This window comes from Cynoglossus semilaevis, chromosome 1, assembly GCF_000523025.1.
Source record: "Cynoglossus semilaevis isolate Cse_v1.0 chromosome 1, Cse_v1.0, whole genome shotgun sequence".
NCBI lineage: Eukaryota > Metazoa > Chordata > Actinopteri > Pleuronectiformes > Cynoglossidae > Cynoglossus > Cynoglossus semilaevis.
In genome coordinates, this window is record NC_024307.1 from 17,344,803 (window position 1) to 17,354,802 (window position 10,000).

General features: G+C 42.0%; 1 protein-coding gene across 3 annotated transcripts in view; it reads left to right on the forward strand.

Moving 5' to 3' along the window:
- The window catches only part of npas3 (neuronal PAS domain protein 3), a 152,055-nt gene that overhangs the window by 11,714 nt on the left and 130,341 nt on the right, over positions 1 to 10,000 (forward strand). The window lies entirely within an intron of this gene.

Here is a 10,000-nt window from a genome sequence, read left to right on the forward strand (position 1 = left end):
GGGGTTCTGTCGCTGGTTGCTGCTGCTGCTGAGTCTGCTGCTGCTGAGGCTGCTGCTAATGCTGGAAGTTTTCTCCCAACATATAGTTTTATTTTCTGTTTGGTTGTTCATGCAGTAAACATGCACCACCACTGGTCCTTCTGTTAGCACTGGTTTACTCACTGACTGCTGGAACATTCTGCTGCTCAGTAAAGCTTTGATCATGTGACTGTGGGAACTCCGTCTCAGTCGTTGTACTAGTGTACTAGTGTACTAGTGTACTAGTGTAGTACGTCGTCAGCCTCTGTCATGTTCAGACTCCTGTTCACATTCAGTCACTTCCTCCTGTTTGTTTGACCTGTGGCCATGTTTCCAACCTCATCTTGTCTGGTTGTTTTTCGTCACATCTTCCTTTGAGTCGTTGTTTCGTTGCGCCCAGTTTTATTTCAAATTTTGTCTCTTTTATGGACAGTTTTTCACAGACAATTCACAGTCACAGTCCACCTATGGTCCACCTATGGTCCACCTATGGTTCACCTATGGTCCACTTATGGTCCACCTATGGTCCACCTATGGTCCACCTATGGTCCACCTATGGTCCACCTATAGTATGACCATTCTGTTGTAGGTATCAACTCCCTTATAGTGGTTTAATTTTCAATGTTCGACCCTGAATTTTTTTGCCATTATCTGATACAGATAATGGCAAAAAATGGCAGTTCACTTCTGTCCTGGTTTGATGGCAGGATACAAATGGAGGGAGGAGCAGGAGAGTGTCTGATTACCATCAAGAGGAAACACCTGCGTCAATAATCGGACACAGGAATTAATTTCACAATATTTCCTCATGGGGTTCAGGGAAACAGTCAGAGCAGCTATTGAATGTGTGTGTGTGTGTGTGTGTGTGTGTTTAATCTCAAGTGCGGTATAATTGAAGTGTGTGTTTTCAAGGACAGGTAGATATTGGTCCTGAGGAGTGGAGCTGCTGAGTCAGCAGGCCTGAGCAGATTACATCCTGTGTTTGTGAGGTGTTGAGGGGGAGTGAGGGGGGAGGAGGGGGGAGGAGGAAATGAGGAGGAGACATGGGAAAGAGAAGAGACAGATTCTCTTCCCGTTTGTCTCATTATGTCCAGTCCACGTCTCCTTTAGGTCAGTTTTGTCTTCATTATGGATTTTTGCTCCACAGCAAAATGACCAACTGCGTCTCCTTTAGGTCAGTTTTGTCTTCATTATGGCTTTTTGCTCCACTTTTCCAACAGTTAGTCATTTTAGGGTTGATTTCCTCTCATTCCGTCAGTTTGTGATCAGTTTGTGATCAGTTTGTGGTCAGTTTGTGATCATTTTGTGATCAGTTTGTGGTCAGTTTGTGTTTAATTTGGTGGTCAGTGTTTGAGTCATTGGTCTGTTTGTTGCCAGTTTGTCTGTTTGTGGTCAGTTTGTGTAGGTTTGACTTTCTCTCTGCTGACCGTGTCTTCATCTGTCCCACTGAGCCACAGCTCCTCCTCCTCCTCCTCCTCCTTGTTGTTTCTGTCTTACTTTCAGTCATTGCGTTCAGTTTTGTCTCAGTTTTTGTCCATTTCTCTTTGTTGTTTTTCTTGTGTTTAAATGATCGTCCAGCAGACAGTGGACACTGACGCTCAAACTCTTTGGTGCAGTTTGAGGTTCAGCTCTGTTGATGAAGGACATCAGAGAGTGACTCATGCTCCTGTGTGTGTGAGCACACGTGTGTGTGTGTGTGTGTGTGTGTGTGTCAGTGAGTCTTCTTTTTGAAGAGCTCTGTTCTCTGATCAGCATGTGGTCGAATCTTCCCCCAAATGTCACCGTGTTTTCTCAGCATGAGGTCACCATTCAGTATCTGACACTATTACACACACACACACACACACACACACACACACACAGATGATGACAGACACCGAGAAATAATCTGTTGTGTTTAATTTAATTTACAAATAAATCCAAACTAACTAAAGTCAAATTAAATCAGTCAGAGAAATTTAAATTAAATGTAAGACATGGAAATGAAATTAAAAAAAGGAATAAACATTTGAGTGAAGGTTATTTCACAACATTCAATTCATATTAGACAAAAATGCCTTCAAGTAAAAAAAAAAACAAATTAGAAAGATGTTTCTAATAGAGCCTCTGTGTTGGACTGGTCAGAGTGACATTATATTCACTGTCTGTTTTTACAAAATGGGATCAAACAAATATTGAACACTTTTTCTTATTTTCTTCTTCTTCTTTTTTTTTTACTTCCTTCTCTGTCATTGTTTCCCTGTTGAGCTGTTAGTCAGACTTGTTGTTTCTCTCTGGTCAGTTGTAATGTCTGTGTTTCTAAATGAAGTTGTTTTTGTGCCTGGAAAAGAGCAGTTGATTTTTCCAGATAAAAAAAAAACCAAAACCAAAAACAAACTGAAAGAGACTTTTACTGATAATTTTCAGAACTTTTATTTTATTTAGTTTCCAGATTTTATATAACTTCCCACTTTTCTTAAATTTAGGGACACACATTTTTCTTACTAATGGTCCAAACACTCAGGTCTAAAAGTGATGGTTGAAGAATCAGAGGACGTGATGATGTCATCAAATTATTGGACCTTTAAAGATGATTGGAGTGAGGATGTGTAGCATTCAGTGACCAAAGTCCTCCTCCACCTCTTCCTCCTCCTCCTCCTCCCCGTCCTCCTCCTCCTCCTCTATCTCCCCCTCCTCCCTCCCTTCCTCCTCCCTCTGTTGTCATCATTGTCGATGCTGTTGTTGTTGTTCAGCAGTGATGGATCTGCTGTGTGTAATTTCATGCAAGTGTCCTCTGGTTATTGATGTCTGTACTTATTCACGCACTTGACTTACGCCCTGCACACACGGACACACACATACACACACATGTACACACGCACACAGATACACACACATGGACGCATGCTCAGTTACGTGCATCGTTGCTGTGAATCCTTATTGTGTCTCCATGACCTTATTTGGTCGTCACACTGTGAATTCCAATAAAGTTTGGATTTATTTAAACTGCTGCTGCAGAGGTGACCACTGAGCAACAACAACAACAACAACAACAACAACAACAACAACAGTTTGGAACACCAGTCTCACAGTCTACGGTTTAAAGTCAATAGACAACAGTTCTTATTAAAGGTAGAGTACACAGATTTTTTAAAAAGTAAACCATCATTTGTAAATAATAAAGACAATTCAGATTGATGTTACAACCAGTAGGTGGCAGTAAGTGAAACTCACCAAAAATAGTTCAAAACCTATTAATATTTAAATTAACATTAAAAAACAATAATAAACAAAAAGATAAAAAAGATAAGTAAAATATTTAAAAAATGTGTTTATATTTTTAGTTTGTTTGTGACAATTTAAATGAAAACATCTGAGTCTTTACTGACTTCAGTGTGAAAGTAAAATATCCTAATAATTATTTTTTTGATGAAAACACAGTGAGGAGAAAACTTCTCATGAATTAAATATCAACATTTTTTCTAGCTCAAACAGAACTTTCTTAGTTTCCAGCTGATGTTTTCATTTTCTGACCAGAAAGTGCTTCACGTGCAGAGTTGGACTTGGACTCCAGCAGTGACGGAGCCTTTCATCTGTTAAACTCCAACTAACAGGAATGTAAATCTGTGTCCGTGTCTCTGCTGCAAACACATGTTCACAAACACAGATGCCGTAGAAATTTAGCCGAAGCAGCATTTTCACAGGACTGCGATCTTCACTGACCGCTTCCACACGTTCACTGATTCTTTCAGAGCGCTGGTTGGACGTGTGAATCACTGCTGACACTGAGGCAGTTTTAATAGTATTTTCCGAATTATAAGTCACTCTATTGCATTGGTTCGACTGGTCCTCCAATCCGAAGTTCTGAAGTGACATATGAATATACTATATGAGAAAAAAAGAAAAAAAAAAACGCACTTCAGAATTTAAACTGCAGCCAAAGTCGTTCTTTGGGTCGACGTCAGTTTCTCTGACAGTAACAAACGTCTTGATGGTGATAACGTTCTGTCCAAACAGAGACAGGGCAGGACACGGCGGTGGATGGAGAATTCTCCTCTGTGGTTCCCTCGTTTGTGTTGTTGTTGTTATGATGTCGTTGTCTTCTTCTTCCTGCTGTTCCGTTTATGGGTACAGGTGGGCTATAACCCATGAACCAGGCTTCATGAGACCAGAATGGTGCTGTGGTAGGACACCTGCTGCCACCTAGGGAGGGCGCCATACAACTTCTTCATGTCCGATACCATTACCGATACTGGTGTGTGCCCCCTACAGGAGTCTTTGGGCGTTGGTTTTGGGTCAGACGGGCTGTGGTTGATTTATTTTCAACGTTTGATTCTGAACCTTCCCTACAGTCAACAGAAGGTTGTGGGTTTGATGCCACATCTCCACAGTTGCCCCACAGTGTAAGAACTGTGAGTCATGTGACGTCACTCCACTGATCCGTCCTTGACTTTCAGAAACGACTGAGAGAACGACTGATGAGCAATTAATGCAATTACACCAGAGGGACAATTAATCGTCCCCACATGTCATTATTGTCTGCCTATGTGTGTGTGGAGCCTGTGTGTGTGTGTGTGTGTGCACGTGCAGATGCTCGTGTGTGTACATGTGTCCAGGACAATTAAGTGTGGCTTCACAGTGATTGATACTCGCTCGGCTTTCAATTTGTTCCACTACAGAGCTCAGAGCGTCACCTCTGCAACCTCACACCTCCTCCCCCTCCTCTTCCTCCTCCTCCTGCTCCTCCTCCCCCTCCTCCTCCCATCTCCCCTCTAGCACCTCCTCCAGAAACCATGTTGTTTTAAAGAAAGAAAAAGTAATTTAATTCAAAGTGTCTGTTCACCTGATGCCTGCTGTCAGAGCAGTGTGAGCAGAGCGCGGAGGCTCACGCTGTGATTGGTGGCCTCCGTAAATCACTCTGTAGCTCCATCCACAGGACACAGGAAGTGACTCAGGAATCAGTTCACAACATTTAAACAGTTACGTTCTTTTTACAGTCCATTTTTAACAAAATAAAAGAAGAAGAAATGTTTCTTCTTACATCACTTAAAAAATCCTTACTACTAATTTACCTTTGGTAAAATATATTTTACTTCATCACCTTTAATCCTGACATTTTAGTCAAAATCCTTTCCTTTTTCTCCAACTTTTTTCTCACTTGCTGTTATTTTCTAGTATTCAATTCATTTTAGGTAAATTTTCCCAAAAAGGAGTAAAATAATACTTTAATTAGACCTGGTTTCATTTGTCTGTTCTGAGTTGGCTTCTTTTATTTATTCTTTTGTTTTTTTCCCCCCCCCCCCCCCCCCCCCCCCCCCCGTTTACCATGAGCATATTGTTTCCTGCTCGGCAAAATTAAAGGCAGATTCCATTAATTTTTCCGCCCAGCTCCTCGGCCCGTGGAGGTGAATTAGTGTCTGTACCTCACCGCTGAGCCACCACTCCTGTCTGTGATGAAGAAGGAGAAGAAATGCTGAAATAGTAAATCGCAGAAAGCTTTTTTTTTTTACAAGAAATAACACTGCATACACACACACATACACACACTGTCTGTCCCTCTGCCTGTGTGTGTGTGTGTGTGTGTGTGTTAATTGGAGTGTGAGGTCCATGACAGCTATCAGCGGCTCATTCACTACATTAATGAGAATGATAGCAGCTTTAAAAAGACTGTTCCACACTCTGACCAAACTCATTAACACCAGCTCACATTTAAATACACTCCTCCACTCTATTTCTGCTCCTCCTCTACTTCCTCTCCAACTCTGTCTCCATCCTCTGACGTTCCATCTTCTGTCCCCTCTCATCTTCTCCTCTTTTTTTTTACCTTTTTCTCTCTTTATTCTTTTGTCTTACTGTCATCTTTCCCCCCCTTTTCCTCCTCTCCTCCTCTCCCACCACTTTTCCTCTCACTATCTTCATTCTCTTCCTCTTTTTGTCCTTTTCGTCTCTTGTCATTTCCTCTTCGTCCTGTCCTTACCTGTCTCCTTGTCCCTACCTTATTACCTTTGTCCTCTTCCCCCTCTCTTCTGTAATTAAATTAGTTTCACAAACCATATATACAGTATTAGGTTTAGTGTCGTGGAGGAGGAGGAAACCAGCAGCTCAACCATACAAACCAGAGTTGTTCACTTTGTCAAATTGAAAAATGTCCAGTCAATAAACCATGGCTTAAGTTTTCACTAATCGTATTTAGAGGAAAATGAAGTGAAGACTGTATTAACCATCAGGGAGACTCTCATTCAACTGCAGTCTTTGACTGTTTTCTTTTTTCTCACCTTTCCTTCTCCACCTCCTCCTCCTCCTCCTCCTGCTCTGCTTTGCTCCTGCTCAGCATGACTCCCCTCAACAGCTGTAATCCTCCACTTTACAAAGAAATAAAACCTTCAAATGACACGAAATCATAAAAATGAGATGTAAGCCGGTTAAGGCGGATCTGGAGTCGACCGCTCTGCTGCGTAATCTGCTCCTCACATGACTTCAAAGGAGGCGACGGCGGCGGCGGCAGGGGCAGGGGGGAGGGGGACAGGGGTTCCGCTGTTTTTCCAAAAGGCTCCACTGCTGCTGCCGCTGTGGAGAAGAGGAAGGATGAAGCTAAAAGATGAGCTGCGGCGCTCGTAAAAAGGAAATAAAATGAGGAGACTGGTTTTTCTCCTCCAGCCTCCGGCCTTCTACCTTTTTAAAACTGGACTGTTCCATTAAAATGACTCATTATCGTCATGTGGTCCAGGTTTCGGCTGTTTGTTAAGGAAAAGGAGTCAGAGTTCCCAACCAAAGGTCATTGTTTCATCTGGGTAGTGGACCGTAGACAGGGCCGTGCCCTACAGAAGGTCAACCCAATGACACAGCACGTCAGCCAGCAAGCCAATCAGATGGCATGGGCATGACTGTGAGTGTGAGTGGTCGTCTCTACACGTGTTTCACTTTTGGAGTTGTTCTTGTCCTGGGATGTGATCCAGTGATGGACTGGAGAAACCCTTGGGTTTGGATCTGCCCCCCCCCACAATTCTGAAACAGATTTAGCCTTTGAAGATGATAGGTGTGTTTGTAAAATCCCAACCTCGTCCTCAGCTCTGAAGTAAATGGTGCCTAAAACTTTTGCACAGTACAGTTTGAATCCAGACCAGGAGCTGCCAAGAACAACAGTGGGGCTCCACAGACTTTGAGTGTGTTGACCGTCTGGCCTGCACTCCACATCTGGCTGCTGTTGGTGATGCCTGGATCATGGTGACATTAAAGGTTGGTTGAGGTAGAAAAAGGCCACGTAGATCAGCACGTTCTTGACATTAAAGGTTGGTTGAGGTAGAAATAGGCCACGTAGATCAGCACGTCCGTTCAGATTTTTTCATTCAGATTTTTCTGCTTCCGCTTGATTAAATTTTTTTTTATCAGCCTTCGTCGTCTGTCGACCTCTCCTCAGCGTGTGTCTCTTTGCTGCGGTGATGAATGGTGTTTAGTGTCACAGTGGATGGAGTCAGTCTGCACACGCACACACAGTGGTGTGTGTGTCAGTGTGATGGATTGGTCAGATGTTTGCAGAGATACGGACAGAGGAGACAACCGTCCTCTCTTCTTCATCCTCTCCCTCTTCCCGTCAGTGTCTAAAAGCATCATGGGAAATGAAGTTACTTCCTTCCTGGGCCTCCCCTCCCGTGCGTCTGTCATGAGGTCATTTTGTGTTGTTGTGACAGTGAGACAGGGACACGTGGAGACAGATGCTGGTGATGTGGACTTTGGTTTATGATCAGGTTCTTCATGGTCACAGTGGGAGGAAACTTTCCTGGAAGTTTGTGTTTTCTATCCATGTTCCCCCTCGCCTTTGTCCTTGATTTCTTTCATCTCTGTCCATCTTTTATATACTATTCTCTGTGTGTGTGTGTGTGTGTGTGTGTGTGTGTGTGTGTGTGCTCACACTGATGGACTGGACCTCGTTTGAAAAGGAAAGAACAGGAAAAAGAAAAAGTGCAGAGAGGAGCTGAAGCAAAAACAGACAAGAGAAGGAATACCAGAGACAATGGGAATGTGTCCAGAATACACACACACACACACACACACACACACACACACACACACACACACACACAGATATCAGATCAGATTCCCTTGTCAATTTTTAATTCTTAATAACTTATTAAAACAGGCTCAGGAGTCTGGGATCGATATTTCTCCTCAATGTGCAGACACTGAAAGAAAAGATCTGTGTCTGTGTGTGTGTGTGTGTGTGTGTGTCTGTGTCTGTGTGTGTGTCTGTGTGTGTGTGAAGTTTTCTAATTTGGTGAGGTAAAATAACCAATATTTGTTCAATGAAACCAGTATTTTAACTTTGAAACATTTGTTAAAATAATAGAAAAAAATCTCTTTGACAAAAACGTTACTGTTACACAGTAACAGCTGAATTTAGACAAAAATTTAACACAAAGAAAATGGCCACAAAGACACTGAAACAAACCACTGGAAAACAACGTATATATTAAATACAAAATATTTAAATAAATAAAATAATTGTAAAAATAGACATGTAGGAGCTTTGGACATGAAGTGTTCATATGCACGGTTCATTGTTAGTCGAACTATAGCGAAAACAAAACTGCAAAACTGCAGGACTGGGTCACAATAAGCAAAAAACAACAACAACAAAAACAAAAAAAACAGACAGCTAGCCTAGCAATAGCTAAAGAGCAAAAAGCCAAATATGGTTAGAATACTCCTGGTGATTAGCTTGAACTGCTCAATAGTATATTTTAAATAAGCAAAAGTAAAGAAATATAAAATATAATAGAAACAAAATATAATGACATTCAGTTAAAAACGTCATGAGTTCAGTTCAGTAGAAAAAGTTAAAAACGTCATGAGTTCAGTTCAGCAGAAAAGGCACCAACTGTGTGTAGATGTATACCTGTGTGTTTGTAGGTGTGTTACATTGTCATGGTGTACCTGGCACCAGTGTACAAACACACACTCACTCACACACACACACACACACACACACACTCTCTCCCGTTCTCCTCTTTTCATTCTTTTTCAATTACTCCCTCTTTCTCTGTCTTTCTTTCTCTCTATTTCCTTCAGGGCCTTGTATGTATGGGTCAATGGAACACACACACACACACACACACTCACACTCACACACACACACACCAGGGCGAGCAGCAGCAGCAGCAGCGTGCTAAATTAAATGTAGAGCTATATGTTGCCTCCATCCAGATGACAAATGACGTGTGGTAATCGTCTTAGCTGTGATAGCAGCAGTGTAGCCCCAGGACACACACACACACACACACACACACACACCTCGGTCAGTGTATTTTTTCATTTGACTGCATTTGTCCTGTTTTATGAGCGTCCATGAACACCTACAGTATGTCTCTGTTCATTTGTGTCTGTTTTTATCTGTGTGTTTGTGTGTTTTGTCTCTGTTCATTTGTGTCTGTTTTTATGTGTGTGTTTGTGTGTTTTATTGCCTGCCTGTGTGTGTGTGTGTGTGTGTTAACAAGGTGTGTATTTGTGGCACATTTTTCTTCCCTTCAAAGATTGTATTCAGAAAATATACAATATATAATGTTGGTTTTTTTATTATTTTTTTCCAAGCTTCGACGGGGCACAGTTTAGTGTGAAATACCGCCTCTGACCACCGGGGACTGTTTTGAAAGAATAAAATATTAGGGTTCTGGTTGTTGATCTTAAATAAATGTTTTGTATCACAACCTGAAAAAGCTGTTTGAAGCCTGGTTAACTGACAAACCAACAACAGTCTAATGGGATGTTGAGCACTAGGGGGCGCAACCTGTTTTTTTATTTAACCAAAGTAGTGTTACTAGCTGTTGTGGACATTAATAGACAGTATTTCGTCCTCTTGCCTTTTATCCGTCTGTGGAACGATGGCCGAGGGCGTCGAGAAATGATGGTGGCAGGTTCAGGGGCGTATGGGATTCAAACCCATCATTTTTTTGCTGGTGGTTGGCTATTTATGAGGCAGGATCAATGTTCAGGTGGTTCAGGTGGGCTT